This window comes from Mus musculus, chromosome 9, assembly GCF_000001635.26.
Source record: "Mus musculus strain C57BL/6J chromosome 9, GRCm38.p6 C57BL/6J".
Classification (NCBI taxonomy): Eukaryota; Metazoa; Chordata; class Mammalia; order Rodentia; family Muridae; genus Mus; species Mus musculus.
In genome coordinates, this window is record NC_000075.6 from 113,717,144 (window position 1) to 113,739,837 (window position 22,694).

The following is a 22,694-nucleotide window of genomic DNA, read 5'->3' on the forward strand; positions in this document are numbered from 1 at the left end:
AATGAGTTGGGCTGTCATATTATAGCCCAGTCCAGGCTCTGCTTCCCAAGCGCTGGGACCACCAGTGTAGCAGCACATGTGGCATTAAAGCAAATTCATGTTTGTTTGCTTGCTTGGTGTTGGTTGTAATACTAGGAACCAAACCCCGTACCTCATTCATGCAAGGCAAACACACTACCAACTGAACCACATTCCCATTACTTTTTCTTGAAAAAGAAATGAACTTGAAATTCTCCATAGCAAAAAAATTAGATAATATTTCACACACCCAGAAGACTAAGCACTGAGTGAACATTAAGGATGACTTAAATCTGAATTAAGTCTGGGTTTGTATTTCATCAAGTGTTCAAAACGTAATTTCTTACCACATTTTATATATGACACAAGTTTTTTATGTCATTCTTTAGCTTTCAGGGAGGGGCATCCATGTCACAGCCCACGTGTGGAGGTCAGAGGTCACTTGGGGATGTCGGTTCTCTGCTACTGCTCTGTGGATTCTGTGAATTAACCTCGGGTCATCGGGCTTGAAAGCAAGTGCGCTTACCTGTTGAACCATCTCACCAGATCTACCTGTATATTTTTTTTGAAAGATTGATTATGTTTTTAAAAACTGTGTAACTGTGTGTGTGTGTGTGTGTGTGTGTGTGTTGAACTGGGAGTTTCTGGTTGTGTCATGTGATGCAGACTCCTGTGATGTTTTGCTGAAGCAGACTCATGTGTTGCTGAAGCAGACCTGTGAGAGGGCAGGCGATGTTTGGAGATGGATAAGTAGGACCCAACAGACAGTGACGGGACCCAGTTCCCTCCCTCCATCTGCCTGCTACTACTATTGTTTCCCTTTTAAGTGAGATTCAAGCATCCTTGCCTGTGCCTTCCTTCTTGTTTAGCTTTGTTGGGTCTGCAGAGTATAACATGGCACCCGTATTTTACGGCTAATATCCACTTATAAGTGAGAACATACCATGCATATCCATTTGAGTCTGGCCTACTTTGCTCAGGATGATATTCTCAAGTTTCACCCATTTGTCTGCAAAATTCATGATTTCATACCTGAATAGCATTCCATTGTATAGATGTACTACATTTTCTTTATCCATTCTTTGGTTGAGGGACATCTAGGTTGTTTCCAGTTTCTGGCTATTATGAATAAAGCTGCTATGAACATAGTGGAGCAAGTGTCCTTGAGGGATGGTGGAGCATTTTTGGGGTATATGCCCAGAAGTGGTATCTCTGGGTTTTGATGTAGAACTCTTCCCAGTTTTCTGAGAAACTGACAAATTGATTTCAAGAGTGGTTGTCCAAGTTTGCACTCCCACCAGCAATGGAGGAGTGTCCCCTTGCCCCACATCCTCAGGAGCTATCATTTGAGTTTTTGATCTTAGCCATTCTGATCAGTGTAAGATAGAATCTCAGAGGTAGTTTGATTTGCATTTCTCCCATGACTAAGGACACTTCTTCAAGTGCATCACAGACATTCGAGATTCCTCTGTTGAGAATTCTGTTTTCCGGCTGGAGAGATGGCTCAGCGGTTAAGAGCACTGACGGCTCTTCCAGAGGTCCTGAGTTCAATTCCCAGCAACCACATGGTAGCTCACAACCATCCGTAATGGGATCCAATGCCCTCATCTGGTGTGTCTGAAGACAGCTACAATGTACTCATATACATAAAATAAATAAATAAAATCTTAAAAAAAAAAAAAAGCCGGGCGGTGGGGGGCACACGCCTTTAATCCCAGCAGTTGGGAGGCAGAGACAGGCAGATTTCTGAGTTCGAGGGCAGCCTGGTCTACAAAATGAGTTCCAGGACAGCCAGGACTACACAGAGAAACCCTGTCTTGAAAAGCAAAAACAAAGAGAGAGAGAGAGAGGGAGAGAGAGAGAATTCTGTTTCCCAATCTGCCAGCTGCTGTTTTGTACAAATGACGGTGTCCTTTGCCTTATAGAAGCTTTTCATTTTCATAAGGTCCCATTAATCAATTGTTGATCTTATAGCCTGGGCCATTGAAGTTCATCTCTTTACCAGTGCTCAAGAGATCTTAACAGCAAAGTGTGAGAGGGAAATTTCTTCTTCTTGTGTGTCCTCTATTCCCTGAACCACAAGGGGGAGCAGAGGCCCAGGACCGTGCAGAGAGATTAGCATGACTGAGATTGTCTTGGACTTCTGCAGTCTTCAGAGCTGTGGCTGACTGCTCCCTGGCATCCACACCCTCCTCCTTCTCCAACAGAAAGGCCAGCATTGTTTCTAAACACTGAGACAAGCAGAACAGAATCTCCAGGCGGAGAAGGAGGGCAAGCGACCTCGGTAAGGAGTGCTGTGGGTGGGAAGGCTGGGCACACATTTTGTTGGGCCCAGAGGATGATGTGTGCTTGCCTCAGTTTGTGAAGGGCAAGTTAAGCCATCCCTGACCCAAATAGTTCATACCATCGTGTCCTAAACCTGCATGGAAATGCAACTCTTGGGTTGGCCAAGCTTTAACAACTTCTGTACCCTGGATGACAAGACACCCTCTCTTTCCCGTCACCCAGGGGTTCCTGGTTACCCAGGCACTTTTGTTTCTTTTCTGTTGTTTTGATAGAATACCCTGACAAAAGCAACAGAGGAGAGAAAGGGTTTATTTTCCCTCAAAAATTCCACGTTGCAGTCTATGCTTGTGGGAAAGTCTTGGTAGCAGAATGTGACGCCACTAGTTCTATTACAACAGCAGTTAAAAGTAAGGAATTAATGTGTGCATGCTGGTGCTCATCCGGACTTCTCCCTTCTCACACAGTTCAGGATCCAGAGCACGTTGTCACTTACAACACTGGTCTTTCCACTAATTAACCCAATCTAGGCCAGCCTGATCTAGATACGTCACGCCCAGGTGATACAACACTGCCACATTGACAGTCAAAAGTAACCTGAGCTCAGTACCCAGAGACCAAAGGGTGGAAGACCAGACACCCCCAACTTGTCCTCTGACTTCCATCTGTGCACACAAAATAAATACATGCACGCTCATAAGGTGGAAAGTAACTGAGGAAGAGACCCGATATCAACCTCTGGACTGCACATGCACGTCACATGCACATATGAACAAGTTATATGCATGCTCCTCATACACTGATTGATTCAGTCAGCGGGTTCGTTCTTTTTTTTGTTTTGTTTTGTTTTTTTACTTTTTCTATTTGATTTGAGACAGGGTCAAGTTTATCACAGGCTGGCCTTAAACTCACTAGACAGCCAAGAGTGACTTTGAGTCTCTTCTTTCATCACCTGGCTTTTTCATTACAACCATCCTGACTCCTGTGAACTGCATCTCCCACTATGGGTTTGCACATTTCCCTGATGACTAAACCTTTGAACATTTTTGTCAATGTTCATGTTGACCATTTGTGTGTCTTCTTTTTAAAAAGCTTTTAAAATGCCCTCCCCCTTGATCACTAAATTGAGAAAATGCCTTACAGCTGGATCTCATGGAGGCATTTCCTCACCGGAAGCTCCTTTCTCTGTGATAACTCCAGCCTGTGTCAAGTTGACACACAAAACCAGCCAGTACAGGTGCTGAGAACTGAACTCAGGCCCTTGGGAAGATCAGCAAGTCCTCTGGCCACTGAGCCATCTCTATCCCTGGGCATCTGCTTACTCAGTCCCGAGTCTTTCCTTAAATTATTTGTCCTATTTGTTCCTATAAGTCTTTCATATATTGTAGATCCAAGTTCCTACACAGAGATAAGATTGTAAATAATTTCTCCCATTCCACAGGTAATATTTCCCTTTCATTTTGTCTTGACACAGGGTCTTAATATGTAGCCCAGACCTGGAACTTGATAGCTCACAGTGTTAAAATGACATGCCTTCCTCATCTTGAAAATATCACCAACCAAGACGGTGGCCATGTCACATGGCTATTGCCATTTTGATGAGGTAACTAACCAATCTGACAACAAAACATCACGGTTACTTTTTTGCCTGTAATGAGCTCAGCTCCAAGACCCTCTATGATGATTTTATCCAGTTAGAAAAGCATCTTCCTGGACTGGAGAGATGGCTCAGTGGTTAAGAGCACCAACTGCTCTTCCACGGGTCCTGAGTTCAATTCCCAGCACCCACATGGTGGCTCACAACCATCTGTAATGGGATCTGATGCCCTCTAAAGATAACTACAGTTTACTCATATGAATAAAATAAATCTTAAAAAAAGAAAAGCACCTTCCTGAGGACCACACGGTCTAAAGCAGTGGTAGATTAACCGCACCAAGCAGCTGTCTGTTCTCCATTCCCCATCCCTGATCCAAGAGACCCATGGCGTATAGAAAAAGGGGAAGACTAGGCCCAGAGATAACAGGCAGGGAGTTAAACTTAGTATTGTTTAGCGCTCACCACAGGGCCATCAGTCAACCAGAAAAGCCTGAGAGAAAAAGAGGCCTTCTTTTAAAATTGTGTGTGTGCATGTGCACATGGGCATGCTATGGCATGTGTGTGGAGGTTAGAGGACAGCTTCATGTTTTCTCAGCTCAGTCTTTTATTCCTGAGTCCATAACAAGAGAGCGATACCTTCAGACCACTGATGAACTGCTGGAGCAAGCCTGTTAAGACTACCCAAACTCTCCTAACATACTGTCCAAAATGTATAGTATCTAATGATTAACATCATTCATTATCAGAGAACCGAGAAAACCTCACTCTAATGAGAACAGGCAGGAACTGGTGGAAACTCCCAGGATGTCAGACATGGGAACTACCTTAGTTAGGGTTTCATTGCTATGAAGACACACCATGACCATGGCAACTCTGATAAAGGAAATTATTTAATTGGGGTTGGCTTATGGTTTCAGAGGTTCAGCCCATTTTCATCGTGGCAGGGAGCATGGCAGCAAGCAGGCAGACATAGGACTGGAGAAGTAGCTGAGAGTTCTACATCTTGATCCTCAGGCAGCAGAGAGAGATGTTGCCAGACAGGGCATGGCTCAAGCCTAGGAGACTTCAAAGCAAAGCCCAAGATGACACACTTCCTACAACTAGGCCACACCCATTCCAACTAGGCCACAGCTCCAAAGAGTGCCACTCTCTATGGCCAAACATTCCAACACAGGAGTCTATGTGGACCATTCCTATCAAACCACCACAGGAAATGTCTGAAAAGGATTGGACACAGACTTCAGAAGATGGCATGGAAGAGATTGTGGACATGCTTGAAGCAGAGGGGGAAAGTTTCAGTGAAAGCCAGGCATGGTGGTTTCTTAGTCACTGTTTTATTACTGTGAAGAGATACCATGACCAAGGCAACTATTATAAGAGAAAGCCTGTAACTGTGGGCTTGCTTACAGTTTCAGAGAGCTAATCCATCTTCATCACAGGAGACAGCATCACAGCATGCAGGCGGACACTGGAGAGAGCTGAGAACTACAGTTTGATCCATGGGCAGAAAGAGACTGGGCCCAAATCCCTCTTTATTCCTTCCACTCCTTTCAAGTAGTATCATTCTCTGATGACTAAGCATTCACATATATGAGCCTATGGGGGCCGTTCTTAAACATCACAGTGGTTACACCTGTAATCTTAACCCTCAGAAGACTGGAGCAAGGGGATTCTGGAGAGTTCAAGTCCAGCCTAGGGCTCATAGGCTATGTCTCAAATAACAGGAAGGTTTCATAGAAAAAAAGAAAGAGGAAGGAAGGAAGGAAGGAAGGAAGGAAGGAAGGAAGGAAGGAAAAGGAAAGGAAAGGAAAGGAAAGGAAAGGAAAGGAAAGGAAAGGAAAGGAAAGGAAAGGAAAGGAAGAAAAGTTAAAAAGTATAAAAAAATATAGAAAATATAAAAACTAAAGCCAGGGACATAGCTCAGTTAGCTTTTGGTAGAACGCTTGCCTAGCTATAATAATGAAGCCCCTGTACAACAGAAATATGGCGGTGGTGATGTACACTTGTAATATTGATGGGAGAGGCAGGAGGATGAGAAATCTAAGGTCACTATCAGTTACATAGTGAGTTCAAGGCTAGCCTGGACTACATGAAATAGTGGAAGATGAAAACAATGTTTCAAAAACAATGAACAGAGGGCTGAAGAAGTGACTCAGTGGTTGAAAGTAGGAACTGCTCTTGCAGAGGACCAAGTTTGGTTCCCAGCATCCATATCAAGTAGCTCCCAGCCATCTACAACTGCAGTTTCAGGGAGATCTGAGGCCTCTGGCTTGTGAGACAAGCACTCAAATGTGTGCCCACACACACATACACACACACACACACACACACACTCTGATAACACACACACACACCACTAACACACACATCACTAACATACATCACACACACACCACTAACACACACATCACTAACATACATCACACACACACCACTAACACACACATCGCTAACATACATCACACACACACACACACACACACACACACACACACACGAGTAAGGGCTGAAGAGATGGTTCAGCACTTGTACTGCTCTTCCGCAGGACCCAACTTTTTCAGTTTCCAAAACCCACACCAGGAGTCTCATAATTGTAATTCCAGATCTGGGGGTTTTGACACCCTCTTCTGGCCTCCAGAAATAATACACTCACATGAACAAACACACAATCACACACACACACATATACATAGTTTTACAAATAAAGTTAAAATAATAATAGTGTAACTATTTGCAGCAGCATTTCTCAAGCTGTGGCTTGCAACCCCTTTGGCATGCGTCTATCTCCAAAAAATATTTACATTATGATTCATAACAGTAGCAAATTTACAGCTATGAAGTAGCAAATAATTTTAAGGTTGGGGTCTCAGCACAACGTAAGGGACTGTATTAAAGGGTCGAAGCACTAGGACGGTCAAGAAGCACTGCTTTAAAGGATGGAGAGAGATTCTTCCCGTGTCCAGCTCTGACGAACTCCAATAGGCAGAATATTATTTCCATGATGGCAGGCCTAACAACATGAGTGACTGGTCCTTGTCTCCAGGAGTGCCATTCAGTGGCTGCCATGAAGGCTAGGGGTGTGGTGGCACCAGGCAGTGGGAAGCAGGTAGCCCAGGCTCTGCCAGGGAGTTGAGAGGGCCCATCACCTTTGCCTCTGAGGAAAACCACTCTCTGACCACTCTGGGTACACTAACGGATTGCAGAAAACCCCTTATCATCCCTTCTTTTCTTTCCTATATCTGTCTGTCTGATGTCTGTCTGTCTGTCTTTCTGTGTTTGTTTTTGTTTTCTCTTTTGATTTTTCAAGACAGGGTTTTTCTGGGTAGCCTTGGCCGTCCTGGATCTCACGCTGTAGATCAGGCTGGCCTCAAATTTAGAGCTCCCCTTGCCTCTGCCTCCCGAGGGCTGGGATTAAAGGTGCCGCATTCCCAAGCTCCGTGTCCTTTTCTGGAATGTAAATATACTGAGGTTCTTCTGTGTAAAATAAAAATAAAAAGAACCACACTAGATGGGGTCAGAACAGACTGGAGAGGATAAGGTGGGCTTGGAGTGAGATTAGCAGGACTCTCACTTTCAATATGAAGGCAACAGCCTAATGGGAGGCCTTAAACGGCAGCTCAGAGCCAGCAAGCAGAACGCAGTCTATGCCTTGTTATGGAAGAGGGGAATGAGCAGTGAAGTGGAGTGAGAGATTGACAGCCACGGCGGGTAGGAGGGATTTCACCGAAGTTCTACCGGAGTCTATATAATTCTAGTAGCCGACTGAGTCCCAGCAGTACTTCCTGTGCTGGGGTGGCGCACGGGGACTTGTGCATGCCAGGCAATCGCCATCTCTGGGTTGCGCAACCAGCCCCATAGTCAAACTTCTGGAAAAACGAGAGACAGAAAAATGAATCCCTGAGAGAAATGGAAGGGAAGCGATGTCCTACCCACAGAGAAAGCCAGTTCCTTTGGCAACAGACTGCTCGTCCCCAACCATGGAAACCAACAGGAAGCGGGAGAAGGATGCACAAGAACCTTGGTGTATGTATAGTTGTGTGAGTGTGCATGTGTGTGCATGCATGTGGACATGTTGGCACACATGCAGAAGGCAGATGAGGAAGCTGGGCATCCTACTCCTCACTGAATTCAGAGTGAGGTGGCAGACAAATCCCAGAAATAATCTTGTCCCCCCGCCCCCCCGCCCCCCCCCGCGCTCCCCCCCATCTCCCCACCCTCCCCCCCCCACCCCACCCCCCGCCACAGCACTCAGGTTGCAAGGGTTTGCCCTCAGGTCTGGCTTTGTACTTGGATGCTGAGGGTTTGAACTCAGTTCCTCATGCTTGTGCTTCAAGCCCTGTTACTCACTCACTTCACTGAGCCATCTCCTCAGCCCGTGGAAAGAACAACAGCAACCCCTCTGCTTTATCGTTTGTTCAAGGTCCTGGGTTCAAACAGTCTCCAGCACCAGAAAGAAAACAAAATGCCCCAAAATAATTTATCAAGAATTAGATAAATTAGAAAGTGGCCAAAAGAACAAGAAAAGAATCCACGAATTAGCTGGGCGTGGTGCCGCACGCCTTTAATCCCAGCACTTGGGAGGCAGAGGCAGACGGATTTCTGAGTTCGAGGCCAGCCTGGTCTACAGAGTGAGTTCCAGGACAGCCAGGGCTATACCAAGAAACCCTGTCTCGAAACTTCCCCTCCCCACCACCAAAAAAAAAAAAAAAAAAAAAAAAAAAAAAAAAAAACCACGAAATAAAGGAACATTTTAAAAAGAAATAAGATGCTTCCATGCCCCTCTGTGTTAGCTACTTCCCCATTGTTCTGAGCAAAACACCCAACAAGGAACCCTATGGGAGGAAGGGTTTATTTTGGCTTTAAGAAGATTAAGAAAGGCCAGACAGTGGTGGCACATGTCTTTAATCCCAGCACTATGGAGGCAGAGGTAGGTGGATTTCTGAGTTCGAGGACAGCCTGGTCTACAGAGTGAGTTCCAGGACAGCCAGGACTATACAGAGAAACCCTGTCTCAAACTGCCCCCCACCCCCCGCAAAAAAAAAAAAAGAGTAAGAAAGAATACCAAAGAAAAGAATAAAATATAGATAATATCAATGGTACAATGGACTCTTTGTTGTTGTTTAGCTGTAACCCCTGCACAAGCTAGGTACACTCTTGCCCCCCCCCCCTTTTCTTCACTCAACCCCACCCACACAGAGAAAAAACTGTGCTAACACGTCATCACCCATTGGCTCTGAGTTTCCATGACCAGTCCAAGTGTGCCTGGCCAAAGACTCAGTTTTTGACCATATATGGGCATAATCCCAGCTCCTAGCAGACACGTCATCATTCCTCACCTAAGCAGCTATAAAAAGGCCGTGCTTAGCCTGGGTACATGGCTTCACTGTCCTCCCCCTGTGAGACTGGGAACCCACCTGAGAGCTGCCTCCCAATAAACCTGCCTTTATCCTCTCAAATTTGGCTTCAATTGGCTTATTGTGTCCTTGGATAAAACCTACTAGTTGTCTGTTTTTGTTTGTTTGTTTGTTTGTTTTTCAAGACAGGGTTTCTCTGTGTGGCCCAGGTTGGCCTTGAACTCACAGAGATCCTCCTGCCTCTACCTCCTGAAGCATGTGCCAACTGCCTCCAGGATCTCATATAACCCAGGTTAGCTTTGAACTCCCCATGCAGTCCATATAACCCAGGCTAGCTTTGAACTCCCCATGCAGTCAGAGATAAGGTTGAACCCCTGACGCTCAAGCCTCCACCTCCAAAACACTAGAAGTGATGGTTAGAATTACTATATCAACTTGTCAGGATCTAGAATCACCTGGGAGATGGGCCTTTAAGTATGCCTGTATAGAATAATCCTTAAATTTTTAAAGATTGTGTCTGGATGGCTCAGGAGTTAAGAGTATTGATTGCTTTTCCAGAGGACCAGGCTGGATTTAGCACCCAGCACTCACTGGATGTGGTTCCTGGGAATGTAATGCCTTCTTCTGGCCTCCGTGGGTACTGGACAGACATGTGATACACGTATGTACCATGTAGACATACATCTTTCTTTAAAAGAGAGGAAAAAAGAACCCTATCCATCGTGCCGTGGAAGGCATGACAGCAAAAATAGGTGGCCTACAAGTCCAGAAGCAGAACAGGAAGTGGGCCAAGCTCCCGAGCCTCGAGGCCTACCCCTACAGACCCACTTCCTCTGTGTAGGGCCAGCCTCCTAACAACATTCTAGACCAGCCCCATCGATTAAAGACTCTATTTAAACACGTAAGTGAGGAGTAGGGAGGGAGGTTCTGGGGGAGGCATTCCGTGATCAAGTTAATATGCACTTGGGGAGACTCTATCTCCCCTGAACGTGCATTACCCAGGCAGCACAGGGGATTGGCTTGGGTGAGTCCTTGCGCAACCCACATGGCCAAGGAGGCTGATGGTGGGCTAAGAGCAAGTCCACCTTGTTCCCGGCATGAGGCCACGCCTGGAAACTCTGAGAAGCAGCTGGGCACTTGTGAGCACTGGCAGGTTACATACGCCACGCCTTACAGCTCCGATTGAGATAATGAAAATGGAATTTCATTTTATTCCTAGGTTTGGTGAAGCTCAGAAGTACGGGTTGTCGCTGCCTTTCCCAAAGTCTTAGGATATACCTGCTTTTTCGGACTGGGTGTCCAGACCGCTTTGGGTGAGAGGCCAGTTCTACAAATACTAAAAAGAATTTTTTTTTTTCAAATTTTGTTCATTACTTTTTCATTGTCTGAGAGGTTTTACTATTTTAAAATTATTCCTCAGGGCTGAAGAGATGGCTCAGCGTTTGAGAGCACTGACTGCTCTTCCAAAGGACCTAGATTCAATTCCCAGCAACCACATGGCCACTCACAATTGTAACTTCTGTTCCAGCGGATCCAACCCCTCACACATGCAGGCAAAACACCAATGTACATAAAATAAAAATTAAGAAATTATTTAAAAATATTATTCCTCATCATAACCCACACATTTAATTTTCCCCAATATTTTCTTTTCATTAGACTTGAGAGACAGCTAATATTCATTTTTATTTTAACCGCATTTTAAAAGGTGTCATTTGATCATTATGATTACATTAGTCAAGCATTATATTGGTTGCAAGTAGGGATAAAAGCTCAAATATGTCTGGGGGTATATAGTCCAATGGTAAAGTACATACCTAGGGCCATGGGGATGGCTCAGTGGGTAAAGGAGCTTGCTGCCAAAACTGACAACCTGAGTTCAAAACCTATAACCCTAAAACCTCCATCATGGAAAGGGAGAACCAATTTTCAATGTCTCAATGATGTCCTTTGGCCTTCACACAGACAATATGGCAAACAAGTGTCCCCCAACATTATATATATATATATATATATATATATATATATATATATATATATATATATATGTGTGTGTGTGTGTGTGTGTGTGTGTGTGTGTGTGTGTGTATGTATGTATATGTGTGTGTGTATATGTGTGTGTGTGTATGTGTGTGTGTGTGTATGTGTGTGTGTGAAAACGCTTGCTTGTTAGGCTCCATCTTTGTGGAAGAAGGGAAGGAAGAGAGGAGAAAGGAAGAAGAAAAATCATTCACTTAGAAAACATTTGGTCACATTTGGCCTTGGGAATCCGGGGTCTCAGTCTTGAGACCCTCATGCTTTCTATTTGTATATCAGAAAAGTCCATTTTCAACAAAGAATTAGTAAACGCTCTGGAAGGGATTGAAAGATGGCTCAGCAGTTAATGACACTGGCTGCTCTTCCACAGGACCTCAGTTCCACTCCTGTACCTGAATGGCAACTGTCCATCATAACTCCAGTCCCAGGGGACCCAATGCCCTCTTCTGGCCTCCAAGATATTGCACACACACATACACACACACACACACACACACACACACACACACACTCAGGGGAAACACCCATACAAATCAGATATTTTTTTTAAAAGTGAGAATAAAAGCGACAGAGAGAAAGAGAGATGGGTCCCATAGGGGGGTGGTGAATGGTGAGTGGGAGCCCAGGAGAGCATGTTTAGATGTCACATCCTTGAACTAATCCTAAGGACAAAGGGGATATTGAGATTTTATAAGTTTGGGGGACTGGAAGAGGAAGTTTCACATCACAAGATTTATTTCAACATAGTAGTGTACATGACAAAGAGCATGGGAGAGCCAGGGACTGGTTGGGGTCATTATTTAAGGGCTGCTGATAAGCCACATCATAGACAGCTTCTAAACTCTTTGTCACCGTGGGTGAGCTTCTGGGAGGCTGGCTGCTGTCTTCTAGCGTAAAGATGCAGGCCCACATTCTAACAATGTCTGTCGATTGTTCTTGGCAATGAGAGTACAGGGAGGGATAGACCACAGCTGCTAGCCAGATGTGGCAGCACGAGCCCAGATACCCCAGCATCCACAGAAGGCTTGAGGATCAGCAGTTCAAAGTCATCCTCTGCTGCATAGCGAGTCACAGGCTAGCCTGCTCTACCTTAGACTCTGGATGAAAACAACAAAGCTTACTTAGACACAACCACCACCACTGGCTTCAAGAGCTCGCTGTCTATTCTCTTTCCCATGTCTTCCCAGTTGCTTCCTTTGACAATTTACTCCATCGATTCACTTAATTTACAAGGTGCTACTCCAGCCTGGTGCCTTCTGATTTCTATTTAAAGATCTTTTGGCTCTGGGAGTTTCTCAGGGTTTTTTTTTTTTTTTTTTTTTTTTTTTTTTTTTTTTTTTGTAGTTATACTTCAGAAAAATTTCCACTCCCTGTGAAAACATTACTTGCCTACTAGAGTCATTAGGAAAACTAGAGGTGGCTCAGTCTTCTAAAAGACATCTTAGTGAGTAAAGTCATTCCGAGGAGAAGGGTTCCAATCTCCATCCAGCAGACAAAGCCAGCATAGGTGTGCCTCTGACATGTCCCAGTCACAGCATAGGTGTGCCTCTAACGTGTCTACACGTGTCCTGGGCATGGACTCACTCTGCCTATCTCAGAAGCCTGGAGATTCAAGGTCTGTTTCAGGCATTACTATGGTTTGGTGAAGAAGAGAAATGATCTTATGTATGAAACTGCAAATTCCAAAGACCTATTTACTGGCAGCCTCCTTCATTGTTACGGTTGACCAGTTGTGATGTAACCATTTAATGAATGTACCGAGAAGAAAATCTGAGAGACTCTTTCCCTCTTGTCTCTGGCTTTAGGGACTGAGGAGTTAAACCTTCAGGCAGTAACATTCCATTTACCTTGGTAATTCATTGCATCTGGGCCCTACCCCAGTACCCAACCCAGAAGTCAGATGGAGAAGGAAGAGAGGACATCAGGGATGGAAACGCTGAGGGGTAATAGAGACTGAGCACAAGGAGGAGATGGGATTTAAAATGAAAACAGGGGTTTAGTACCTTTCTACTTGGATCCTTTTTCAGTGTCTTCCTTTTTCCCTCCCCCTGCCCCTCTTTTCTCATTTTGGTCTCCTCGCACCGACTTCTAAGAACCAATGTCTCTCCCTCCACCAGCTTCCTCTCTCTCATTTCCTTTTCCTTTTTTGAAGTCAAGGTCTCATGTTGCCCAGAGCACCCTTAAACTCACCATAGAGTTGGGGATGGACTTGATCCTGGACTCCTGATCCTTCTGATCACACTCTCTTAGGGATTATAAGAGAACAATTTTTTTTTTTCTGAAAGGACCCTGATATAGCTGTCTCTTGTAAGGCTATGCCGGTGCCTGGCAAACACAGAAGTGGATGCTCACAGTCAGCTATTGGATGGAACACAGGGCCCCCAGTGGAGGAGCTAGAGAAAATACCCAAGGAGCTAAAGGGGTCTGCAATCCTATACGTGGAACAACAATATGAACTAACCAGTACCCCCGGAGCTTGTGTCTCTAGCTGCATATGTAGCAGAAGATGGCCTAGTTGGCCATCATTGGGAAGAGAGACCCCTTGGTCTTGCAAACTTTATATGCCTCAGTACAGGAGAATGCCAGGGCCAAGAAGTGGGAGTGAAGGGGGGAGTGGGGGAGAGGGTATGGGGGACTTTTGGATAGCATTTGAAATATAAATGAAGAAAAAAAACCTAATTAAAAAATGTTTGGGGGAAAAAACAGAAAAAAAAAACAATTTTTTTTTTTTTTTAAATACAGGGTCTCACTCTGTCACCCTGGCTGGCCTATAGAACTTGTCATACAGACCAGGCTCCCTCACAGGGGTCTTCCTGCCTCTACATACTAGGTTGTAATTATGGACATGCACCATGCCTGGCAAACAAAAAGGCTTTTTAAAAATTTTGTTCTTAAAATACCAGTTAATTCAGAGTTCTAAAAATAGGAATTTTAATTCCTGAATGAAGGCTTAAGTCTCCTTTAGGAAGTAGGAACTTGAGGAGGTCAAACTGCTCTACAGGAAAAAAAAATGGAAAGAATTTTATGTATTCATTTTTTTTTTCACATTGGTTTGTTTTTCTGTTCTGAGGCAAGCCAAGAGCAGAGCTCAGGGCTGGAGGCAGCTGGGAAGGGCTGGGGCTTGAGGCTAAGTTGCTTCTGTGGTTCTTGCCCTCTGACCATTCATGGTAGACCACCACCTACTCAGAGCCTTGGGATCATTCTTGGTATGAATACTATGGGATGGACTGATGACAGGGTAGAGTCAGACTGCCGAATGAAGACCAAGATTTCAGCAGAGTCAGCCAGCAGGCCATAAGCCCACAGCACCATAGGGAGTACACAGAGATCTTGGCCAGGGCTCCAGGTTCCTTCTCCCTAGGGGGTGGAATATGAACAGGCCAATCTTAGCTGGATCTGTCTGAAAACTAATCATACCTGGGATGTGACGTGCACATCCCGTCTTTGCAATATAAAGATGCCTTCATAGAGCAACATCCAATCAAAACACCAGAAAAGTGAGTCACACGAGAACCACAGAAATCAGCGAGAGTGTGTACGTGTGATCACCTTCAGAGGCAGAGCAGGAAGACCACGAGTGCCAGGACAGTCTCGGAGTACATAGCAGGATACTGTCACAACAAATCATGGGAGGGTGAGCACAAATGTGTTAAGATCCTAGCTGGGTGCTCTACTATGTAACATTTTTTAAAATAGCAATTTGCTATGACAGGGGCCAGGCTACTACCACATAGAAAGCGTCTCTAAAAACCTTAATAATTAATCAGGGATCTAGTAAGTGGGTTAATTTAAGCCCCCTCTGCTGCACAGCTTCTCACACTGGCTCTGGTCCAGGTTGCTATATGCTTGCAGTAAAATTGCTGGCTGAGGTTGCATATCCCATGATGCATTAAATCTCTTCTACTTCTCTGTGTTAAGATTCTGGTATTAGCTGGGTGTGGTAGCACACTCTTCCAATCCCAGTGCCTGGAGGCCCGAGGCAGGAGGATCTCAAGTTGGAAGTCAGCCTGGGCTATGTAGTTCACCCCCACCCCCATCCCCACCTCCAACCCTCTTAAAAAACCAAAACCAAAACCAAACCAAACCAAACCAAACCAGAAACCAAACCAAAAGAGCACTTCCAATGTTAAGGAAAGTGAGTACTGAAGACTACTGAGGGCTGGGGACATGGTGTAGGGATAAAGAGGATCCTGCTTGGCTGTGCTGCTGCAGAGGCCAGAGAAGAATGTCAGGCGTCCTGCTACTCTTCCTCTTATTCCCTTGCGACAGGATCTTTCACTCACTCTGGAGCTATGCTGGCAGCCAGGGAGCCCAGCAGTTCTTCTGCCTGGGATTACACCTGGCTGTTTTTCTGTCGGTGTTGAGGATTTGAACTTGTATCTTCTCTCCAGCTCCTCTGAGCTCTCCTAATAAAAGCAAGCCCAGCTGATTTGCTCCTCTGTGTGTTCCGTCCTCCACCCTCTGGCCCTTGTGACCACGGTTAGGACAGTTAAGCATTTTCCTTTAATCAGGGCACGGATCATACCAAGAGTCCCTTACTGTCATGGCTTCACGTGAACCTAACCACCTCTTAATATTCATATGGGGGAAAGGCCTGAGCACTGTCATCTGATGATATGGGCTTCAATCCACAAATAAATGCTTGAGAAGCCAATGGCCAATGGTGGAAGTTCCAGTCTGGTTCTAAGGCCAGAGACCAATGTCAAAGGACTCAAGTGGAGAACAGACTGTGCCAAACTCACCCTTTGTTCTCTTCAGGCCCTCTCGCTAGACTGGGGGAAGCTCTCCTATTGGAGTCGGGGGAGGCCTCTTTCCTCACCAGTCACTGGTTTGAACATAAGCCCATCTAGGGACATTAACAGCTGCACTTAGAACAAGCACATAGCCCGATAGTTTTGGTACCCTGTGACCTGGACAAGTTGACACAAAGTAAACACCCCGTTTTATTACCAGATTTAGCTGTTATACATGTGTGGGTGTGTGCATATGCACACATATATGTTTCTGTGGGTGTAAAATCCAAGTGTGTTCATGTGTGTGGAGGCCAGATGTTAGTGTCAGGTGTCTTCAATTGCTCTGTCTCATTTTTGAAACAGGGTCTCTCACTGATATGTAGGGTTCAGTGATTTGACTAGACTGGTTGTTCATCAGGGCCCAGGGATCCCCCCTCCACCAAGCATATGATTACATGCTTGCGAGGTGGAGGGGGATTACAGACACCATACTTGGCTTTTATGTGTATGCTGGGAATTAAACTCATGTTCACCTGCTTGTGTAGCCAACATGTTACCAACTGAACCATCTCGCTAACTCCAAGGCTTTGTTAAATTTTGTGCCTGACAACTCATGCATGATCATATCTTTTTGCTGGTTGGGTCACATTTCTAGAATGGAGATGCTTGAATGTATGAATACATTTTTTAAAGATAAGATCTGATTATGTATCCTTGGCTGCCATGGAATTCTCTATGTAGATCAGGGTGATCTCAGACTCACAGAGATCCACCTGCCTCAGATTCCTCCGTGCTGGGATTAAAGGCTGCTGGTATGAGTACAGTTTTAAACTACTTTATAAGCTATGTAAGATAATCATTAAGAAGATGCCCTGGGAGCCGACAAAGAACTAGATCAATACAGGAGTAGGCCACCTTTTATTTTTCTTCCTCCTCCTCCTTTTTTGTTGTTGTTGTTGTTGTTGTTGAGAAAGCTCTTGAGTGTAGCTCAGGGTACCCCCAATTTCCATCTTGTGTCAGCATTTCAAGCTCTGGGATTACCGGCATGTACCACCAGGCCCCGGGAGTACCGTTAACGAAAAATTTTAGCCTGGCCGTGCTGCTGAATTCCTTTACCCCAGCACTTGGGAGGCAGAGGCAGGTGTTTTCTGAGTTTGAGGCCAGCCTGGTCTACAGAGTGAGTTCCAGGACAGCCAGGGCTACACAGAAAAACCCTGTCTCAAACAAAACAAAACAAAAAACAAACAAAACCCCAAAATAAAACTCATGGCACTCTTGTCTCTCCCCTGAGTGCTGGGCTTACAGGTTTATGCCACCCTGCCCAGCAGCAGGTAGGATGCTTAGTGTGGCAAGCAGTAGAAGCATCTGCTTAGGCAGAGAAGTAAATGTATTGCTTAGAGAGGTGGTGGTCCAGGTTTGCAGCTGGTTTCACTTAAGACTATTCGAGTGGTCCAGCAATGAGGGCCTTGGTTCTCCCTATGAGGCCAGGATATGCCCACATAGAAATTAGAACAGCAGCCATGGTAAGTTATCCACATTTTAAAGCAGCCCATTTTCCCTAATACCCCTAGCAAAAAAGTCCTAGTGATAAACTAGTTTTGTGTAGACCCATCTATTAAACAGCCACTATGACCGCATGGACAGGACTTACTCGTTACTAGGACCTGACCATATGTCCCCAACATAGAGAAGAAAGGATTCTGGCTGCCAGCATAACAAGAACAATCCCAAGGATAACCAGCTCTGTTTTCCTGTGTCTAGGCCTTCCTCGTGCCCAGCTCAGTAAGAGCTAAAACTGAGGCACTCAGGTCAAACCAAGCAGCCGGCCCCCTTACCCTCATAGCAACTCAAAGGAGGATGGGCAGATAAGTTTCTTTCTTTCCTCCCTCCCTCCCTCCCTCCCTCCCTTTTTGCTTTCCTTTTGCTTCTTTTCTTTTCTGATTTTTTTTGAGGCAGGGTTTCTCTGGCTGTCCTGGAACTCACTCTGTAGATCAGGCTGGCATAGAACTCAAAGATCTGACTTTTTTTTTTTAACGATTTATTTATTGTATGTATGTGAGTACACTGTAGCTGTCTTCAGACATATCCGGAAAGGGCATCAGATACCACTACAGATGGTCATGAGCCACCATGTGGGTGCTGGGATTTGAACTCAGGACCTCTGGAAGAGCAGTTGGTGCTCTTAACCACTGAGCCATCTCTCCAGGCCCATCTCTGCCTCTTGAGTGCTGAGATTAAAGATGTGTACCACCACTAGACTTTTAAGAATCTCTCTCTCTCAGCCAGGCAGTGGTGATGAACGCCTTTAGTCCAGCACTTGGGAGGCAGAGGCAGGCGGATTTCTGAGTTTGAGGCCAGCCTGGTCTACAGAGTGAGTCTATGGAGTTTCAGAAACAACATGTACCTTTTGCTGCCCTTCCCAGAAAGCAGAAAAAGAACTGTTTGCAACAAAGTGTTCTGGGACAGAGTTGGGCTAGTCTGGGATTCTGTCATATACTTGGTTTCATCTCTACATGTGCCCATATATTTGTTTCTGGAAAATTCTGAGTGCTAAAGACTGTTCTTTTTGAAAAAGGGTCCCACTATGTAGCACCACCCAGCCAGGAATTTACTGTGGAACACATTAGGCATGCACTGCCTTCCTCTGCCTACCAAGCTCCCGAGGGCTGGATTACAGGTATGCATTACCACACCCAGCTAAGACTTATCTTCCTGAAAATGATTCTTATCATTTATTTCATACTAATACCTTTATAGATGTCCCCATTACAAATTAACAATTGCCAGCAGGGAGAGAGAGAGAGAGAGAGAGAGAGAGAGAGAGACCCCTCCCCCACTTGCTACCTGCTCCAGGCAGGCCCCATCACTCACACTGGCCAGCTGCAGCACCCAGGAGAGCTGGGCCTGTACCTTACCTGGGCAGTACAGTGGAGCTGGCCCTGGTGGCTAAGGGGCAGGTTAGCCAGCCCTGAGGGCATGAGAACAGGAGAGTGGGCCCCACTCCTTGATGGCTGCAGCATTGGGTAAGCTAGCTGGGACAGTGCTGCTCAGTTACCACTAAGGCCCAATCCAGGGCTTTGAGCTGGCCCACCCAACCCCCATTCATGAACTGCTGGAGCTCATGAAGGGTCAAGTTCTGCAGATCTAAAGCTGCAGTCTCCAGGACACAGGGCAGTAATAGGATATCCAAGAGGTTAAGTTAAAAACAAATTAACAATTGCCTTGCCAATAACATATATTTATTTAAATGAAAGGAAACGGCTGTTGTGTATGGATCATGTATGATCCCGAATGATATTTAAATATTATTTTTACAGGAAAACAAATTTTCAGATTGGCAACTTGTTTTCTGTCCTAAACAAATTTGGAAATATCTATTATTTAAAGTATCACTAACTTCTTTCCTTCCTCTTCAGTTTCCCAAGGTAATTAAAAATCAATATCAAAGTTCTGAGCAATTTTAAATTGAGCTGTATATTTTATCATGTTTTAGTCAGGGCACCCACAGTTTCCTTAGACAGTTGCATAATTTGATTTGAATGTCACTTTTTGTTGTTGTTCCTGTGGAAGGGTCTGGCAATGTAGCCCAGTATGGTCTCAATTTTGTGACTTCCCCCTGCTTCAGTCTCCCAAATCCTGACATTGCAGTTATGTGTCACGATACTGACTTTAAATGTCACTTTTTTTCCTTCAAATACTCTGCAACTAAGCTAAACCCCTAGCTTCTTAAATGATGCTTACATTTTTTTAAAAAAAATTTTGTGTGTATGAGTTTTTGCTTGCATGTATGTCTGTGCACTACCTGTGTGCCTAAGGCCTGAGAAGGCCAGAAGAGGACACTGGATACCACTGGAACTGGAGTTTCTGACAGTTGTGAGCTACCATTGGGGTTCTGGGAATTGAACCCAGGTCCTCTGGAAGAGCAGTTAGCACTCTTAACTGCTGAGCCATCTCTCCAACCCCTCAACATACTATTTTTTTCATTAATTTATTTATTCACTTTACATCCCAATATCCCCCCTCTTCCCAGCCTCCCCTCCCACAATTCCTTTTGCATCCCCCTTCTCTTCTGAGAAGGAGGAGACCCCTTCCTGGGTATCACTCTACACTGGCACATCAAATCTCTGCAGGGCTAGGTACATCCTCTCCTACTGAGGCCAGACTAGGCAGCCCAACTAGGGGAACAGGATCCACAGACAGGCAACAGATTCAGGAACAGCCCCCATTCCAATTGTTGGGGGATCCACATGAAGACCAAGCTGCACATCTTGTACATGTCTGCAGGGGGCCTAGGTCCAGCCCATGCTAGCTCTTTGATTGGTGATTCAGTCTCTGGGCGTCCCCAAGGGTCCAGATTAGTTGACTCTGTTGGTCTTCCTGTGGAGTCCCTGTCCTCTTTGGGTCCCTCAACTCTTCCCCAAGACTCCATGAGCTCCATCTGATGTTTGGCTATGGGTCTCTGCATCTGTTTCAGTCAGCTGCTGGGTGAAGCCTCAGAGAACAGTTATGCTAGGATCCCACCTCCAAGCATAGCAGAGTATTGTTAATAGTGTTAGGGATTGGTTCTTGCCCACGGGATTGGTCTCAGTTTGGATATTTTTAATCAATTATTACTCTTTTTCCAAAGCAAGGATGAGAACCTGTTAGATTTCTGAAAAACAAACTGTAAAGATACCATCCCATTGCATGAACAGGAGGCTTCCTGAAAGTCTACAAGGACCCACCAATCCAGTGTTAAGAATTTCCACTTGATGAAAGACCATTTTAAAAATATTTTGTAACAAAAAAATATCTACAAAGTCCTGAAATAAAATCACGTCCCTGTTGCCTGCAAATGTATGTTTTAAATGGCACGTTTCCATTTCACTTAGCAGAGCTTTCTGATAAGAAAAATATACTAAAAGTTTGTGCTGCACGTCTGCTTGCCTGACTTGCTGTATTCACCATCTGTGGTTTGGGGTGAATTGCCTCACTCTGACTAGCCTAGAACAAGGGTACCATTCATCATCTCTCACAGCTCAGCGGGGCAGCAGCTTGAGAGACTCTCCCACTATTTGGCTCTGGTTCTTTCCTGAGGTGACAGCTAAGACAGCAGCCAAGGCTGTGATTGTCTGAAGGCCACAGGGAGGCTCCAAGGTCTCGTCATCTCCTGGCTTTTACCAAGGAGCAGTTGCCCTGTTGTCTTGACAGGGCAATTGGCTTCCTCTCAAGAATTATTTAAGAAGTCAAACGCGAGCCGGGCGTGGTGGCGCACGCCTTTAATCCCAGCACTTGGGAGGCAGAGGCAGGCGGATTTCTGAGTTCGAGGCCAGCCTGGTCTACAGAGTGAGTTCCAGGACAGCCAGGGCTATAGAAAAACCCTGTCTCGAAAAAACAAAAAAAACAAAAAAAACAAAAAAAAAAAAAAGAAGTCAAACGCTACTTGCATAGCTGTCTTTCATTTTCATAGGTCAGCTACGATCACCGTAGAGAGCCAGTCTGAGAACATGCAAATCTACAGGTGAAGATGGGGGAACTGCGTTGGAGGCTGACAACTCATATTTACTTTTATATTGTATTTTCAAGTGGGAACATGCACAACTCCATGCTTTTGCCATGCCCCCTTCCCCCAATAAATAATGTAATAAAAATTTCAGAACAAAGCAAAATGGAACCTTCTGCCCTGAGTGCAGATTCAGCATTTTTGACATTCCTGTTTCTGAAACCAAAATGTTGGTGTTGAGCTCTTTTCCCACAGAGGAGCTTAAATTCCTTCTGGATTTGACTTCTCCCTTATAAGCAGTTAGCTCATAATCTTAAAAAAATCCAGTCGAGGCTCTTTTCCAATTAAAGGGCTACAGGAAGGAGTCCTGCACTCCCGCACACAATGAGGAGTCAGGAGGTCAAAACCATTGTTGGTGTGGAGATGTCACATGAGGAACTCGCAGTTCCAAGTATTACAACTCAACTGCTGTTTCGGATCCGTCTTCTTTCCTCTTTCCCAGCCAGGCAAGTGTCTAACCACTTCTGTCCTCATGGAGTCATTCTACTGATACTGCTACGAGAACTCTACTGTGTGCCAACATCTGTGTTGTTTCCAGTTGGGCTGTGCCAAATCTTGAGTAAGCCACTCCCACTTGTTCCCTAATACCCCACCCAGGAGAGAACACAATGCCTTTCTTGGTGGACATTTGTTGAAAATATGACTTCAAACTAGCCATGTGGTCACTTCTTTCCTAGCTTTTGTATGGACAATAAACTCCCATTAGAAAAAAATTTACTCAGAGTTTCCACTATTTTCCCAGATAAATAGGCTGGGAAGTCAGGCTCCTGTGTTTCAATACACCATTCCAGTCCTGTTAAAAATAGACATGTTTCTAGATGCATTCTCGTGACTGATCATGAAGGGAGGTTCAGTATATCAATTTATTTTCTAAATTTCCATCTAACCCTTTCATTTCCCTGCACCTTTGTGTTTTTAAAGGTTTATGTGTATGACTGTATTTCCTGCATATCTGTATATGCACTCCATGCATGCCATTGGCCAAGGAGACTAAAAGAGAGGGTTAGACCCCCTAGGACTGGGGTTACAGACAACTGTGGGTTGCCGTGTAGGTGCTGGGACTCAAGCCTGGGTCTCTGCAAGAACAAACACTCTTGACCTCTGAGCAATTTCTCCGGCTCCTGTTGTGT

At 45.1% G+C, this 22,694-nt stretch overlaps 1 long non-coding RNA gene across 2 annotated transcripts; it reads left to right on the forward strand.

Annotated features, from left to right (window-relative positions):
- The first annotated feature begins 2,106 nt into the window (after positions 1 to 2,106).
- Positions 2,107 to 22,680, forward strand: Gm38623. 2 transcript variants are annotated; one of them, XR_871310.1, is made up of 5 exons: positions 2,107 to 2,302; positions 3,776 to 3,904; positions 9,811 to 9,913; positions 10,472 to 10,565; positions 10,673 to 10,688. It is a non-coding gene; the product is annotated as a predicted gene, 38623 (long non-coding RNA). The 2 variants fall into 2 exon arrangements; XR_001779313.2 differs by lacking the exons at positions 9,811 to 9,913; positions 10,472 to 10,565; positions 10,673 to 10,688 and adding exons at positions 18,598 to 18,699; positions 21,472 to 22,680.
- Positions 22,681 to 22,694: the final 14 nt, after the last annotated feature.